Raw genomic sequence first — 16,321 nt, forward strand, 5'->3', positions numbered from 1 at the left:
TTTTTAGCGATATTTAAGGTTTTTTCTCTTTCGGTCAAGATTTCGACGAAGCAACTGGCAAATTCGGAGTCAGAGTGTTTCAGGAGGCTTAATATTAAAGAGTATTTGATTTATGATTAATGATTTGCCAGTCGCATAAAGGAGAGCAATTTAGAGTTTTTGACGACTCTAGAAAGTCTATTTTTTTCTTTCCGTAGACTTAGGGTCTCCCCTGATATATCGACGCGCATTCGGCAAAAGCCGATAGGAAAAAGCTTTATGTCCACGCAATAAGAGCGAAAAAGTCGTCGTTCGGCTCGGCTCGCATCGGCCGGCGCCTGCCGACGCGTCGACGGCTTTTTCGCTCTTATTGCGTGGACATAAAGCTTTTTCCTATCGGCTTTTGCCGAATGCGCGTCGATATATGGGGGAGACCCTTAAATGACAGTTCATGTGTTGCTAGTTTTTTACGTCTTATAAATAGTGATGTGCTACAACCGGTACTAACCGAAAATAAACTATTGGGAGGTACTTATATTTGTTGATGAAGTGTCTGTAGCACAATGACTGGATAATCCGTGACGTGCTAAAAGGGGACACTAGGAGAGTTATTAAAAGGGTGAATTAATGTAGTTAAAAATGCCTTCATTTTGAGGTATTTAGAAATTTTGTATCTAGGGTCTATACACAATATTTCTAATATTTTAAAGCGATTTTGCGTTGCGTCAGGTCGGCGATAAGTCAATGTCATTTTTTTCATGTTTGAGTAGATTAGCAGTGAGTAGATTTTATTTATTGTCACGTAAATATTCCTTGCCCGGCAGGGGCTCTCCCAGAGGAAACTCACGGACAATTAAAGTTACTAAATTAAATAAAACTAAATCTTACCAAAAGCTCAAGCAGGTGCTAAACTTATTTTCATCAGCTATTCAGGGCAATAAAGGATATGAAATGAAACGTTAGATTTTGTGACACATCATTTATTACTAATTCGAACACGGGCAGTTATTCTACATGTAAATCATTAAGCTAGCATAAGCACCTTATATTAATAATGTCATACGATAGAGCTGGGTCGTGCCAGAAATGGTTCTAAAATGATTTACAAGCAGACCTATCTAAATTTGTTAGTCCCTAAATTATCATTTGCCATCACATATGATTCTACTAAATTCTTTAACTTTAAATTTGGAAAATGCTTCTAGGATGGAAAGAAAGCGTACACCAACCTCATAACAATGTTCCACCAGTTCAAGCCTGACGTGTCCTCCACCGCTGTGCCGGAGCCGATTTGCAGCAGCAGGAATCTGACCCGACTCCGCAGAGCAACACCGTAGGACTAAGGTCTCAGTTTGAAGGTGACCTCTCCTCCATCCAGCAGAAGAGCGAAATTCTCATGGCGAACTGCTCACCAGACACACTTGAAGTTTTAGGAATATGGACAGACTTCCATACTCTGATATGCGAACTGATTACACATACGTAATAACATAAAAACCCCAGTCAGCTGAAAGAAACAATTCAAGATTAATAACTAGAAGCATGTGCTCTGCTAACCTAAGAGACATTATATGATCTAAGTTTCTCACCAGCTGGAAATTCCTAGAGTGGACTCATCTCACAGCTCTGATACTCCCTCCCAACCACATTGTTTTACCAGCAGACTGGAAACAAAGCGAAATGGTCAAACAAAAATTCAACAAGGAGTTGCACCTGAGGACATCTATATATTATCATATTCTACTTACTGTTTGTGGCAAAATAGCAACAGCATGAGCAGCAATAATAACAGCAGCATCCCGAGCTCATGGATGCAGCGGCTACTGCATAACCAAGCCTCTGATCGATGCTACCAGAGCATGATGTACTTCGCTTCACTGTTCTATGTATAAAAGATGCCCATCCAGGGCGAGAACCAACCGGAAAATGATCTCAAGCCTAATCCCTGGGATGACACAATCAAAATAACAGTAACTAATGAAATTCATGGAATAATTTTATATGTAAGTATAACTCAAAGAAATAAATCATATTCAATTATTTGAACATATTTCAACCTATTGTGTATTTATAAATTAAGTTTTTGATTTACATAAGTATTTCATAATATTATTCCACAAATTTAGGATTTAATTTGAAGTAGCAACACCATCATCTTCAATTTGTTTCTTATTGACTGAATGCCTGTCATGTATATTGTTGCTACATCAAAGACTTCCTTGCCATAGAACAAAACTATACTATATTCGAGACAATCCTAAAAACGTTAAACTGAGCTAACCATACAAAGTGCCGTATCACATTATTGTTTATTTTATATCATGTAGCGAGTAGATTTCATTTATTGTTTATTTGGAATTCAAACTTCAAACTTCAACATTTATTCAGCAAATAGGCCACAGGCACTTTTACACGTCAACATTGAATTTACATACAAGCAAAAATAATAACAATACAATTTTTAAAATACAACTAACTGCAACTACCAATTCAAACTAACGTATTACAATTACTTAGATATGTATATGGTCTCTTAATGTCGAATTACATAAAAAAAGTATAATAATTTAAAATTAATTTAATATTTATCGGTTAGTGTACGGTGATTTAGCTCTTGTAAAGCGATAGCGGGCTTGACAAGAAACACGTGGACAACCGGCCGTTGACTCCAAGATGATGGTTAAACGTGCTTCAAGATAAATTCTCCATTCACTGCACACTACCACATTAGTTTACTGTATAATAGGCTATCGATATTACACTTTAAACAATATTAATGAGCAAAAAACAAAGCAATTGATCCCGACGCGTGCCATCAAGATGGCGCTCGAACCGGCAGTCCCCACTGTTTGTTTTAAGCTGGTCACATTATTTTTACGTTTGACATTTGTGGTTGTCATTTTAGTCTACGGAAAGAAAATATAGACTTTAATAAAGCGATTACTACCGTATTTCTATACGCTAGTTTGTAGTTTTAGAAGTTAGGTACTTTGTAAGACAAACCTGCAAGGTTACTAAACAACTTCACATCACAGCCACTTCAAATTACAAACATCTTCGTCAAAACTTTAAAATATTGTAATTATGCTACCGCTTCTCTATACAAACGTAGTCCCCTTTTTCCAAATACTTGCCAATTCGTTTCCTTGCAATCGCAACTCAAAATGTATTTAAAAAAAGTCACAACTTTTAGTATGGACGCGTTAACATTGTGTTTCTTTGTAGTTGTGGGCGATCTTTATATTGCACAGTATAAAATAATTTATGAACCTTAAACTTATGCCTATTCTTTTCATTCGGGTTGTGAACGTCCCTATCTGAAGCCTTGCTATACGTTTAAATATAGGCGCATGAGCATAACTGGCCGCCTAGCCAAGGTTACAATCGCTATCGCTTCGACAACGAAAAGCATTATGTATCTCTATCACTCTTCCACATTAGTGTGACAGTGACAGTTGCGTTTCGATCGCTACGGAGCGTTAGCGATTGGCATCTTGGCTACGCGGCCTGGTAGTGCTGATATCGATAGAGGTGCGGGCGGGGCGTGATTGGCGTGAAACATAGCAAACCAGCCGGGAGCACATGATTGGCGCGACAGTATTTCGCCAAGAGATAGACTGCGTCCCTCTTTAATTAATACAGTTAAAAAAGACGGATAGTCCATCTCGAGGCGAGATACTGTCGCGCCGATCATGTGCTAGGCCTACAGTGTCTAAATAAAAAAACAAATATAACGGTAGGTGCTCAATTGGCTCAAACAAGACATACCATAGGCTATCGTTCCATAATCTAATGTTTAGTTAATTTTATTTTTATGTGTATTGTTTTTCTTTGTCTTTTCTTTTACTTTGTAGTTTCACAGTGCCTTGGTTTTATACTGTAATGCTGTGTTACTTATTTGATCAATAAATAAATAAATAACCGCCTAGCTACTGTCACATTATTTAATCATCTTAAGGAGGATGGGCAGATTTGTATGGACACTGGCTTATGAACCAATAAGAATAAGCGACATAAGTACCATTGGAAAGGTATTTTTTATACTCCATTTTTTTGTATGACGAGACTTGTCAAATCTCTGTTTAAAAAAATAATTATGACACAAAAAACATAAGAAAACGAATAAAAAACTAAAATATCGTGACACCAAATCATCCACAATAACAAAACCTTAATGATCTGCGACACAGGAACTTAGTATCGAAAAAAACTCACTTTTTGCGGTGATAACGTTTTTCACACAAAGATTTGGGACTATCTCCCATAGTAAAAGTATTAGAACTTAGAATAAGCTATCCAGTGACATATTGCTTGTCCTTATTGGTCATATAGGCCAATTTGTCCACCCTCCTTTGATACTAAACTTAAACAACCCACACTCTATATAGGTACCTACCTATTTCACTATTGCGAATAATACTCCCTGACAGGACAATAGTGTTCCGAATATCTTAGGGGCGTACGCTGAGCCGAAGCCAACACGTAAAGCCACTTTCGATAATTTAGCGAAATGTAAGGTTAAGTTCGGGGTACAAAAAACCGGTCAAGTGCGAGTCGAACTCGCGTCCCAAGGGTTCCGTACTGCACACATTTGCTAACGAGCGAGGCGAAAGCGAAGTTCATAAGTACATTCAACTGTTCATTCAATTTTTCCACACACGGCTGGCTACCTTTAATTTTGTTCGAAGTTCGCAAATTGCTGGCATCTCACTCTGTTACTCTAATTACGGTTTCATTGGAGCGGCTCTGATATACGGCAGTTCAGCCTTCTCATTTAGCTACTCGTACTTAAACCAGTTATTTGTTCTGTTTGAGCACTAACCTCCTGAAGCTCATCCTTCGACCTGCGTGGAGGCGCACCTCTCTTGGATGCTTCAGGCCTTCGGCCCAACGCAGAGCTCGGCCTTCGACCTTCGCACTAGCTGTCCACACCACGTTTCACGTAAATCGATTGCGGTTGTGGCCCTGATAGAGCTTATCCGCAATTCTTATTCTTAAGTCCGGCTCACGCTTAATTGCAGACTTCTTATACGTTTTTCCAGTAATCTATAGGTATCGGGCCCAATCGCTTAACAAAAGATAGAACAAAATCGACGATCTCCTTTGCAGGAAGCATATATGCACATGTCGGAGGCTCCGGGCCTTCGACCTTCGCATTCAGACACTTGTACTATAATTGTTCTGTGTTTGAACACTAACCTCCCGCAACTCGGCCTTCGGCCGTGTGTTTCAAAAAGCTACCGGGGGATGCTTCGGGCCTTCGGCCCTACGCGTAGCTCGGCCTTCGGCCTTCGCAAAAGCTGTCCACACCGAGTTTCACGTATTAAGCCATTACGGCTGTGTCCCTAAAATAGCCCAACCGCGTTTTTTTTCTTAAGTCCGACTCACGCTTGACTCTAGATTTCTAATAGGTTTTCCTGTCATCTAGAGGTAAAGAACTATTATGTGTATTTTTTTCATAATTTTAGACTCAGTAGTGTCGGAGTTAAGGGGGGGGGGGGGGGAAGGTAATTTTTTGCCTATTTTCTTAAATAACTTCTAAACTATTTCATATAAATTTTAAAATAATATATTTGAGATCCTCAAAATAAGCCCTTTCATTTAATATGTAACACAATATGGTTTGCATAACTTTGTTTTTTAATTTTCTCATATTCCCCCTAAAAGAGCCCCCTATGCTTAAAATTCATTTGTTTTTATTACATGTCCGTCTTTGGGTCACAGACTTCCATATGTGTACCAAATTTCAACTTAATTAGTCCAGTAGTTTTGGAGCAAATAGGCTGTGACAGACGGACAGACAGACGCACGAGTGATCCTATAAGGGTTCCGTTTTTTCCTTTTGAGTTACGGAACCCTAAAAACCAAGCGGATGGCCGCCTCTACCAGTGTTATAGGACGCATGCAGACACCTGCCAGGTTATTATCATGTTTTAATATAATTCTCTTTATTTATTCTTCGTCTTAAGTTAGGTTATTTATAATATGAATATAAAAGTAAAATATAAAAACACTTACAAAACAATAAAAAATACATATAAACACATTATAAAAAACCTAACCTAGGTTGCCGCCGGCAGCGGGGCAATATAATTATTGTTAAGATTACACATAATGACAATGGGTGTGTAATGCTTAATAATCATAAAAAAAACTATCATACCTACATTTTTTATAATGCCATTTGACATATAATTACATTTTACAATGTAATTTTTATTATACGTTTCTTTTGGTATATTGTGTGTTCTATTCTTTTGGTGTTAGTTTCTTTTGGTTGTTATGGTGTAGAACCTATTACATAGCATGAATTATTGTAAGAGTTAGGAGCATTTAAAATTTTGTATGTAAACAGTTTTACGCTCCTAATTTTTACACAAATAAAAAAATCCAAAACAGTCAAATATAACATAACATAGGGGCATAGCTATGGTTAATATACATCAAAATATGTTAAAACACTTTCCATAATGTCAATATCCAGAGAGGAAAATGAGGACTACGTTCGTATGGAGAAGTGACCGCATATCCTCTTAACAAATGATTCGCATAAACCTTCCTCAAGAATCACTATAATATTGAAAAAAAAAATCGTACGTAGTTTCTGATTTTATCTCGAAAATACAGACGTACAGACAGACAAACGCGTCGGCGTACTTTATTTTATATGGTGTAATAAAATACATAGTAAGATGTAAAGGTGCATAGTGATAGTGATACATATTTGTAGGTACATTACAATCAATTTGATAAGGGTATTTGTGTCGATGCACTACGATTATCTAGAATAAAGTGTCCCACTGATTAACAGTCCGCCGGGCGGTATCGGCCTGTCAGTTAGAACAAAATTTTGACAGTTCCGAACAACTGACAGACCGATACCGTCCGGCGGACTGTTAATCAGTGGGCCCCTTTAGTTATGATTCACCGGTAGGTACTAAATTTAATAATCAATAAATCATACGCCTTACACATAATATGGTTATCTGCTTAATTATATTAAATCTTAATAACTTAGGTCTCAATAATCCTCACATCCTGGTGCATGCTGCTTCTGCATGCGTCCCATGACACGGGTATAGTCATCATCCTCTAGATGTACCGGTGTACTAATTATCTAGTATTATACCTAAATAATACTAGATAATTAAGTAAGTATAACCTTTTTAAAAGTTTATACTTAAGTACCTGTTAAGACATTGATTGATTACGATTAACAGATGGCTATTTATATCGATAAGCTTCAACTTTTTTTATTGTTATCAATTTAAACCTCTTATTTCATTTAAGTATATAAACTGACACAAGGCCTTTCGGCTTTCCAAATAGTTATTATTTTATATATTTATTAACATAAAAATATACAGCTTATACAAGTACAGTGTCCCACAAAACAGTTTACACGGTTTGACTGTGGGATCGTGTAGTCTCTACTCTCTTATAACAAAATAGTTTACATCTATCCTTATAACTCATAACCTTATCAACCCTATACTTTTTGACGACCGGTTTGGCCTAGTGGGTAGTGACTCTGCCTATGAAGCCGATGGTCCCGGGTTCGAATCCTGGTAAGGGAATTTATTTGTATGATGATACAGATATTTGTTCCTGAGTCATGGTTGTTTTATATGTATTTAAGTATTTATATATTATATATATCGTTGTCTGAGTACCTATAACACAAGCTTTCTTAAGCTTACCATGGGGCTTAGTCAATTTGTGTAAAAATGTCCTATAATATTTATTTATTTATTTATACTTACGAACGGGGCGAGGTTCCAGTGATACCACTGGGATGTCTAACAGTGAATGTGTCTGTGGCACTCTTACCGGTGAACGCGACTGCGGATGGAGTTGTCGCCGGTGTCACAGAATAAGTAATAGTATTATCATACAGAACAGCCACGCACCGCCCCGCCCCGACTTGCATTACCTCGCCAACCCGCAACATGAATCTGGCGGACTTCTAGCATACTCTCAGTCACGCGAATTACCCACACATACACAATGACGCGTGTACAGGCGTGCCGTGCACACATATAAACGCAAATGATTTTTGATGTATGGCGTGTCCGCTCTATGCCGGTGTTACAGCCACCGATGATGTGACCACGGATGCCGAGGGCGCGTCCGCCGGTAGCCCGGTCGGCGCTGACGTGCTTGCTGGTTGTTGTATCGGATACTGTATAATAGTCATCGGGTCCAGTACATCTTACCCGGTGGCCACTTCTTGCCACATCTTTTTTTTTTTTTTTTAGGTAAACAAACAGTCACTACAAGAAAGGCTTAAATCTAAAGTATTTTTAACACTATATACAGTATGTGTGACCAACACCGTTCACCACTTATTACAATTAGGTACATACTTTGATTATTCGGAGCTTATACCTCTGGAGCTTAAGGCTCCGGGAGGCATTGACAAGGTAAAGGTTATTATTACTTTGAGTTCTAACATCATAAAATTACTTAAATATTTAACGCTTAACGCCAAGCGCGCACCACGATTTTAATTTTTGAGACACGATTTTAGAATCGCGCTGTAATTTATCGCAGAAAATTCACTGCGCGCACTGCGATGAAAAGTCGACGATTTGTTCATTCTCGACATGGATTTCGTACCAGTCGCTTGTCGTGAAACAATATGCAATCGCTGTATGACTTTGAGTATTTATACCACAAAGGTGATCTCCTTCTATTTCTATAATTAAACGGTCAACATCTAGCGTTTCATCTTGTGACTCCATTGGAGAAGCAGGTTCCGATAAGTTGACGCTTGGAGAGCGGAATGCCGACTGAGGTCCGGGGTGCGATTTTATTGTCGCAGTGCGCGCGGGGCCGTACAACTCCGTATGCTGCAATTCACTTTGCGACAATCGCGTCGCGAGTAGTCGCGGAAAAATGTGACAAATCACAATTTTAAAATCGCTGCGATTTTTTTGTCGCATATGCGCGCACTTCCATATAAACACATACGTTACATTTCTGCAACTAAATTATCGCGCGACAAAAAGTCGTGGTGCGCGCATGGCCTAATAGTTAACAGTGCATGCAGCATTATCTTACCTGCCGATGTAGCCATGCAGTGGTCAAAACGGCCTTACTAATAAAAGTCGTTAACAAAACGGTTGTTGTAATTAGGCAGCACTCGTCGGTGACGATTTTTTTTTCGCGGGCAAGTGTTTGATACGATAAATTTGCATACTTATTTTTTATTAATCTGAGGCCTAATACACGTTCGTGAATAGGGATGATGACACATGATGTCGAATTTTATAACAAAATGTAGTAAAATAGATAGCAAATGAGCAATTTCTTACAATATTGTGGATATTAAAGAAAATATGGAAATAATACAAAAATACAGTACCTGAAAGTTTCAAAATTTAAGTTTTTTTTAACTTTCAAAAACTTTGAAAATTTGTCATCTAGCCTATTGTACAAGATACCTAATAATTCCTCCGCTAGTTGTCGGTGAGATGTCTGAATAGAAAAAATCCCATGCTAAAACATCAATTCGACGCGACAGTACAAGCGTCGCCGGTTATATACGTACGAGCACTAGCCGAACAAGCACATTCAGTGTCACGGCAACAGCCCGCCATGCCGCACACCATAATCAAATTATTATTGTTAGTCGCTGGAGTAACTCTGTGTGTTACACAGGATACACAGGACGCAAGGGAATCAAGGGTAGTGCAGACCGCACAGGGCCCCGTGAGGGGATATAAGGAGGATGATATCTTCTACTTTTACGGGATCCCTTATGCCACGGCGCCTACTGGAACGCGCAGATTCACCGTAAGTTTTCTTAAATTAATTTAATTGTATTAACTTATTTACTTGAATTACTCGTAATTATAAGAAAGTACACACTGGAGCTAATTGATCCGATACACATACCGTTGATATTTTTAAGTTGGTTTTAAGCACGGTAATAAATAGTAGGTGGCATGGTAATTCAACAAAAACCGGCTAAATATGTAAACATACATAGGTACTGTAATTATTCGTAATCGTTATTACTTTACAAAAAACAGATGTGGTAGTCAAGTCTAATAAAATATCACTATTAGGTATATTTTAAAACAAAGTCGCCCGCCGCCTCTGTCTGTCTGTACGAGTATGTATGTATGTTCGCGATAAATTCAAATCTTACTTATAAACGGATTGCGGCGGGATGCGGTTATCACTTATCAAAAGAGTGATTCTTGAGGAATGTAAAGGTTTATAATTTGATAAGTTTTGTGGAACCTGTGCAAAGCCGGGCAGGTCGCTTGTTTTATTATAGATTTGATAGTAAAATACTTATATTTCAAAATTAATATATTAATTTTAGGCACCGCTTCCAGGACCAGTATGGATGAACCCCCTTGAAGCTGTCAATAATATGATAATTTGTCCACAAGGCAGCTCTCCAGATTATCTAATGCTAAGGATATCTCGTCAGGATATGCGAGAAGACTGTCTTGTGGCAAACATCTATATGCCCGATACAGAGGAGACTAATCTTCCTGTCGTGGTCTATGTCCATGGAGGAGGTTACCAACTAGGATTCGGACACTTTGGTGACCCAAGCCCATTAGTGCGCACCAAAAAAGTTATAGCCGTCACTTTCAACTATCGCTTAGGAGTGCACGGTTTCCTCTGTCTGGGCACAGAAAATGCTCCCGGTAACGCTGGAATGAAAGACCAAGTCGCGCTGCTTCGATGGGTACAGAAGAACATCGCCAACTTTGGGGGAAATCCCAATGAAGTCACTATTGCTGGGTACAGCGCTGGTTCGTCAGCAGTGGACCTCCTGATGCTCTCAGAGATGACCAAGGGTCTTTATAATAAAGTTATACCCGAGAGCGGTGCAAGTGTCGCTGTATGGAGCGTTGTACTTGATCCTATTCAGAATGCAAAGGATTTTGCTAAGCAGCTTAACTTCACTAACGTTGATAATATCAATAGTTTGGAAGAATTCTACTCAACATTGTCATACGAGGATTTGACGTCAGATATTTTTTTTACTACAGAGGATTCAAATTCTATGTTTACACCTTGTACGCTCAATGCGTGATACCGGTGTTGAAAAGTTCCTAGATGATGCTCCAGTTAACATTTTAACACAAGGAAAATACAGAAAAGTACCAGTCCTATATATGGATTTGCAAATATGGAAGGTTTATTTCGGATACCATGGTTTGAGTTATGGCAAGAATCATTGAATGAAAGATTTTCAGATTTTTTGCCAGTTGACTTACACTTTGAGAACAACGAAGAAAAAGAGAATATCGCGAAAGTTATTAAGGAATTTTATTTTAGTGAGAAACACGTATCGTCTGAAACTATTCAAGGGTATATCGATTAAGTACTTCTCTGACGTCTTATTTACATTTTCTCATTTGAGATCAGTTAAGTTGCAAGTGGAGGCTGGAAGTGATTCAATATACCTGTATGAATATTCGTTCTTCACTCCGCACCCCGAATTCTTTCCAGAATACGTGAAAAATATCACAGGGGCAACTCACACTGCCCAGACTTATGCGGTATTGGAATTCGAGGGCGTTGGTCCTGATTCTGATGAATACAAGAGAATGAAGAACATAATGGTTGAGCTGTGGGTGAACTTTATTACTACGGGGTAATTATTAATATGTATATAATTATATTAACTGTATCTATTAACAGTGGGTTGACATAGCAGAAAACTTATCGTGTCTGTTTAAATAAAGAATAAAGTGGAATAAGTTTCTCAATTTTAACTTGATGTTTTTAGTGCTGGATATTAGTTATGTTGCGTTTTAAGGTTTTGGATTTATTCCAAAAGATCTATAACCCCGCACTCTGTTTGATTTAGAATGTTATAGAGTATTACTCATCACTATTACTCATTTATATTCATTTCCAATCTCGCGAAAACAGACATGAATTGTTGTTGGCCAATGTGACTCAACGATAATAAAAGTTAATACCTAATTTCTTTATTACAGCAAGCCAGTACCTGAAGGATCAGATCTCCCTTCTTGGCCCCCGGTTGGTGCTAACAGGTCGCCTTATATGTCTCTAGGAGAAGAGATATCGCTCAATGGAGGCCCTCTCTTGGAGGAACGTACACTCCTTTGGGAGGACATCTACGGTCGTTTCTACAGATCTCCAGCAGCGCCATCATCTGCGAAGACACTGGTGCAAACTCTAACACAATATTTGTTACTATCCTTCTGTATATTAAATGTGATTTTTACGTAAAATAATAATTTCCTCATGGAACGGTGAGTTGTCTAAATACTCATTTAATAACTCATACAAGTAGGTTTATATAGGTAGTGACCGTTGTAAAATAGGCAAATAGGCTCTTGAAATAGGGCGTTTCCTGAACTAAAGATTTCTTTTGGGAAGATTGATCCCTTGGAAGGATTTAAGAAGTAGAGCCACTAAGATTTTGGATGTAAAATTTTAGGAGGGAGACAGTAGGTCTCTCATATTTATTTTTATATGTAATATCTATATTAGAGAATGTTGACCTTCTTTGGCCATGTGGCCCGCCAAGACCCGTCCAGCTTTGAAAAGCTCGTTCTGGTTGGGTGCGTCGAAGGGAGAAGGAGTAGAGGCAGGGCTCCAACTCGGTGGTCTGATGCCATACGCGACGCTACGGGCGTCAACATCCAGGGGTCAATACAGCTGGCCCAAGACAGGGGGGTTTGGAGAGCGGTGGTGAAGAACTGCACTCCTGATGGTCACGACCCTCAGCCTTGAGGAACCGACTAAGAAGAAGATATTAATTATGCTACGAGTACTAGGCCAAGTTTGGTAACGTTTTGGTATGAATCGAGGATGCTGAATTCATTTAGTGGCCGATCTTAAAGATCTATTTTCAAACTATATTGTAGCTTCTAATTAGCAATGACTGTGATTCTATAAGCTGTAGACCCCGCGATAAGCTCTTAACAATTTAATAAAATTAAGGTAAAAAAGTTTTAAGTTAAACGGTTTTATTTTAATCAGATGTGTACCAAAAACTAGAAAATAAAAATTATTATACTAATCGGAGTTCTATATATGTACTACCTATGTTTCTTTTCTGGGCAGTATTCATGCAAGACGTTAGCACAATGTAGTTTTCTCGAGTCTGATTCTAAATGCCAGTTTTCGACACTATGTCAGTGGATTAAGTATTAATCGGATTTTTTTCTCAGACTAAAATAAAAACGTGGGGCGTTAGTATTTAAAAATGTTGAGTAAGATCTATAAAAGTAAAAATATACAATGAAATGTGGACCTTTCTGAGCTAGGTATGACGTATAAAAAGGTAAAATTGTGTTATAAAGATTTCTAGTTATGTTTACTAATATTTCTTTTCCAAATATATTAATGTATTATATTTCCCAACGTATTTTTATTCCAACGCCCCACGTTTTTATTTTAGTCTGAGAAAAAAATCCGATTAATACTTAATCCACTGACATAGTGTCGAAAACTGGCATTTAGAATCAGACTCGAGAAAACTACATTGTGCTAACGTCTTGCATGAATACTGCCCAGAAAAGAAACATAGGTAGTACATATATAGAACTCCGATTAGTATAATAATTTTTATTTTCTAGTTTTTGGTACACATCTGATTAAAATAAAACCGTTTAACTTAAAACTTTTTTACCTTAATTTTATTTTTAAGTTTTTAGTTGAGAGCCCGAAGCGTCCGGCAGGTTAGTGCTCGAACAGAGAACAATGGTTCAAGTGTCTTGATTGCGAAGGCTGAAGGCCGAGCTCCGCGTAGGGCCGTAGGCCCGAAGCGTCCGGCAGGTTAGTGCTCGAACAGAGAACAATGGTTCAAGTGTCTTAATTGCGAAGGCCGAAGGCCGAGCTCCGCGTAGGGCCGTAGGCCCGAAGCGCCCGGCAGGTTAGTGCTCGAACAGAGAACAATGGTTCAAGTGTCTTAATTGCGAAGGCCGAAGGCCGAGCTACGCGTAGGGCCGAAGGCCCGAAGCGTCCGGCAGGTTAGTGTTAGTGCTCAAATAGAGAACAATGGTTCAAGTGTCTTAATTGCGAAGGCCGAAGGCCAAGCTCCGCGTAGAGCCGAAGGCCCGAAGCGTCCGGCAGGTTCGAACAGAGAACAATGGTTAAGTGTCTTAATTGCGAAGGCCGAAGGCCGAGCTCCACGTAGGGCCGAAGGCCCGAAGCGTCCGGCAGGTTAATGCTCGAACAGAGAACAATGGTTCAAGTGTCTTAATTGCGAAGGCCGAAGGCCGAGCTCCGCGTAGGGCCGAAGGCCCGAAGCGTCCGGCAGGTTCGAACAGAGAACAATGGTTCAAGTGTCTTAATTGCGAAGGCCGAAGGCCAAGCTCCGCGTAGAGCCGAAGGCCCGAAGCGTCCGGCAGGTTAATGCTCGAACAGAGAACAATGGTTAAGTGTCTTAATTGCGAAGGCCGAAGGCCGAGCTCCACCCGAAGCGTCCGGCAGGTTAGTGCTCGAACAGAGAACAATGGTTAAGTGTCTTAATTGCGAAGGCCAAAGGCCGAGCTCCACGTAGGGCCGAAGGCCCGAAGCGTCCGGCAGGTTCGAACAGAGAACAATGGTTCAAGTGTCTTAATTGCGAAGGCCGAAGGCCGAGCTCCGCGTAGGGCCGTAGGCCCGAAGCGTCCGGCAGGTTAGTGCTCGAACAGAGAACAATGGTTCAAGTTTCTTAATTGCGAAGGCCGAAGGCCGAGCTCCGCGTAGGGCCGTAGGCCCGAAGCGCCCGGCAGGTTAGTGCTCGAACAGAGAACAATGGTTCAAGTGTCTTAATTGCGAAGGCCGAAGGCCGAGCTCCGCGTAGGGCCGTAGGCCCGAAGCGTCCGGCAGGTTCGAACAGAGAACAATGGTTCAAGTGTCTTGATTGCGAAGGCCGAAGGCCGAGCTACGCGTAGGGCCGAAGGCCCGAAGCGTCCGGCAGGTTAATGCTCGAGCAGAGAACAATGGTTCAAGTGTCTTAACTGCGAAGGCCGAAGACCGAGCTCCGCGTAGGGCCGAAGGCCCGAAGCGTTCGGCAGGTTAGTGCTCGTACAGAGAACAATGGTTAAGTGTCTCAATTGCGAAGGCCGAAGGCCGAGCTCCGCGTAGGGCCGTAGGCCCGAAGCGTCCGGCAGGTTAGTGCTCGAACAGAGAACAATGGTTAAGTGTCTTAATTGCGAAGGCCGAAGGCCGAGCTCCACGTAGAGCCGAAGGCCCGAAGCGTCCGGCAGGTTCGAACAGAGAACAATGGTTCAAGTGTCTTAATTGCGAAGGCCGAAGGCCGAGCTCCGCGTAGGGCTGAAGGCCCGAAGCGTCCAGCAGGTTAGTGCTCGAACAGAGAACAATGGTTCAAGTGTCTTAATTGCGAAGGCCGAAGCGCCCAGCAGGTTAGTGCTCGAACAAAGAACAATGGTTCGAGTGTCTTGATTGCGAAGGCCGAAGGCCGAGCTCCGCGTAGGGCCGAAGGCCCGAAGCGTCCGGCAGGTTAGTGTTAGTGCTCAAATAGAGAACAATGGTTCAAGTGTCTTAATTGTGAAGGCCGAAGGCCGAGCTCCGCGTAGGGCCGAAGGCCCGAAGCGTCCGGCAGGTTAGTGCTCGAACAGAGAACAGTGGTTCAAGTGTCTCAATTGCGAAGGCCGAAGGCCGAGCTCCGCGTAGGGCCGTAGGCCCGAAGCGTCCGGCAGGTTAGTGCTCGAACAGAGAACATTGATTCAAGTGTCTTAATTGCGAAGGCCGAAGGCCGAGCTCCGCGTAGGGCCGTAGGCCCGAAGCGCCCGGCAGGTTAGTGCTCGAACGGAGAACAATGGTTCAAGTGTCTTGAGTGCGAAGGCCGAAGGCCGAGCTCCGCGTAGGGCCGAAGGCCCGAAGCTCCAGGCAGGTTAGTGCTTGAACAGAGAACAATGGTTAAGTATTTTAATTGCGAAGGCCGAAGGCCGAGCTCCGCGTAGGGCCGTAGGCCCGAAACGTTCGGCAGGTTCGAACAGAGAACAATGGTTAAGTGTCTTAATTGCGAAGGCCGAAGGCCGAGCACCGCGTAGGGCCGAAGGCCCGAAGCGTCCGGCAGGTTAGTGCTCATGTCTAAATGCGAAGACCAAAAGCCGAGCACCGCGTAAGGTGGAAGGCTCGAAGCGCCCTCATACTAAAATGATTACCTACTTGGGACTTCGCATATTTTCCAAGCTATACCTATAGTGTCAGCTCCGCGTAGGGCCGAAGGCCCGAAGCGTCCGGCAGGTTAGTGCTCGAACAGAGAACAGTGGTTCAAGTGTCTCAATTGCGAAGGCCGAAGGCCGAGCTCCGCGTAGGGCCGTAGGCCCGAAGCGTCCGGCAGGTTAGTGCTCGAACAGAGAACAATGGTTCCAGTGTCTTA

General features: G+C 41.2%; 1 pseudogene; it reads left to right on the forward strand.

Annotated features, from left to right (window-relative positions):
- The first annotated feature begins 9,570 nt into the window (after positions 1-9,570).
- Positions 9,571-12,210, forward strand: LOC134668310 (esterase E4-like; annotated as a pseudogene).
- The last annotated feature ends 4,111 nt before the right edge of the window (positions 12,211-16,321 follow it).

This window comes from Cydia fagiglandana, chromosome 10, assembly GCF_963556715.1.
Source record: "Cydia fagiglandana chromosome 10, ilCydFagi1.1, whole genome shotgun sequence".
NCBI classification, from domain to species: Eukaryota; Metazoa; Arthropoda; class Insecta; order Lepidoptera; family Tortricidae; genus Cydia; species Cydia fagiglandana.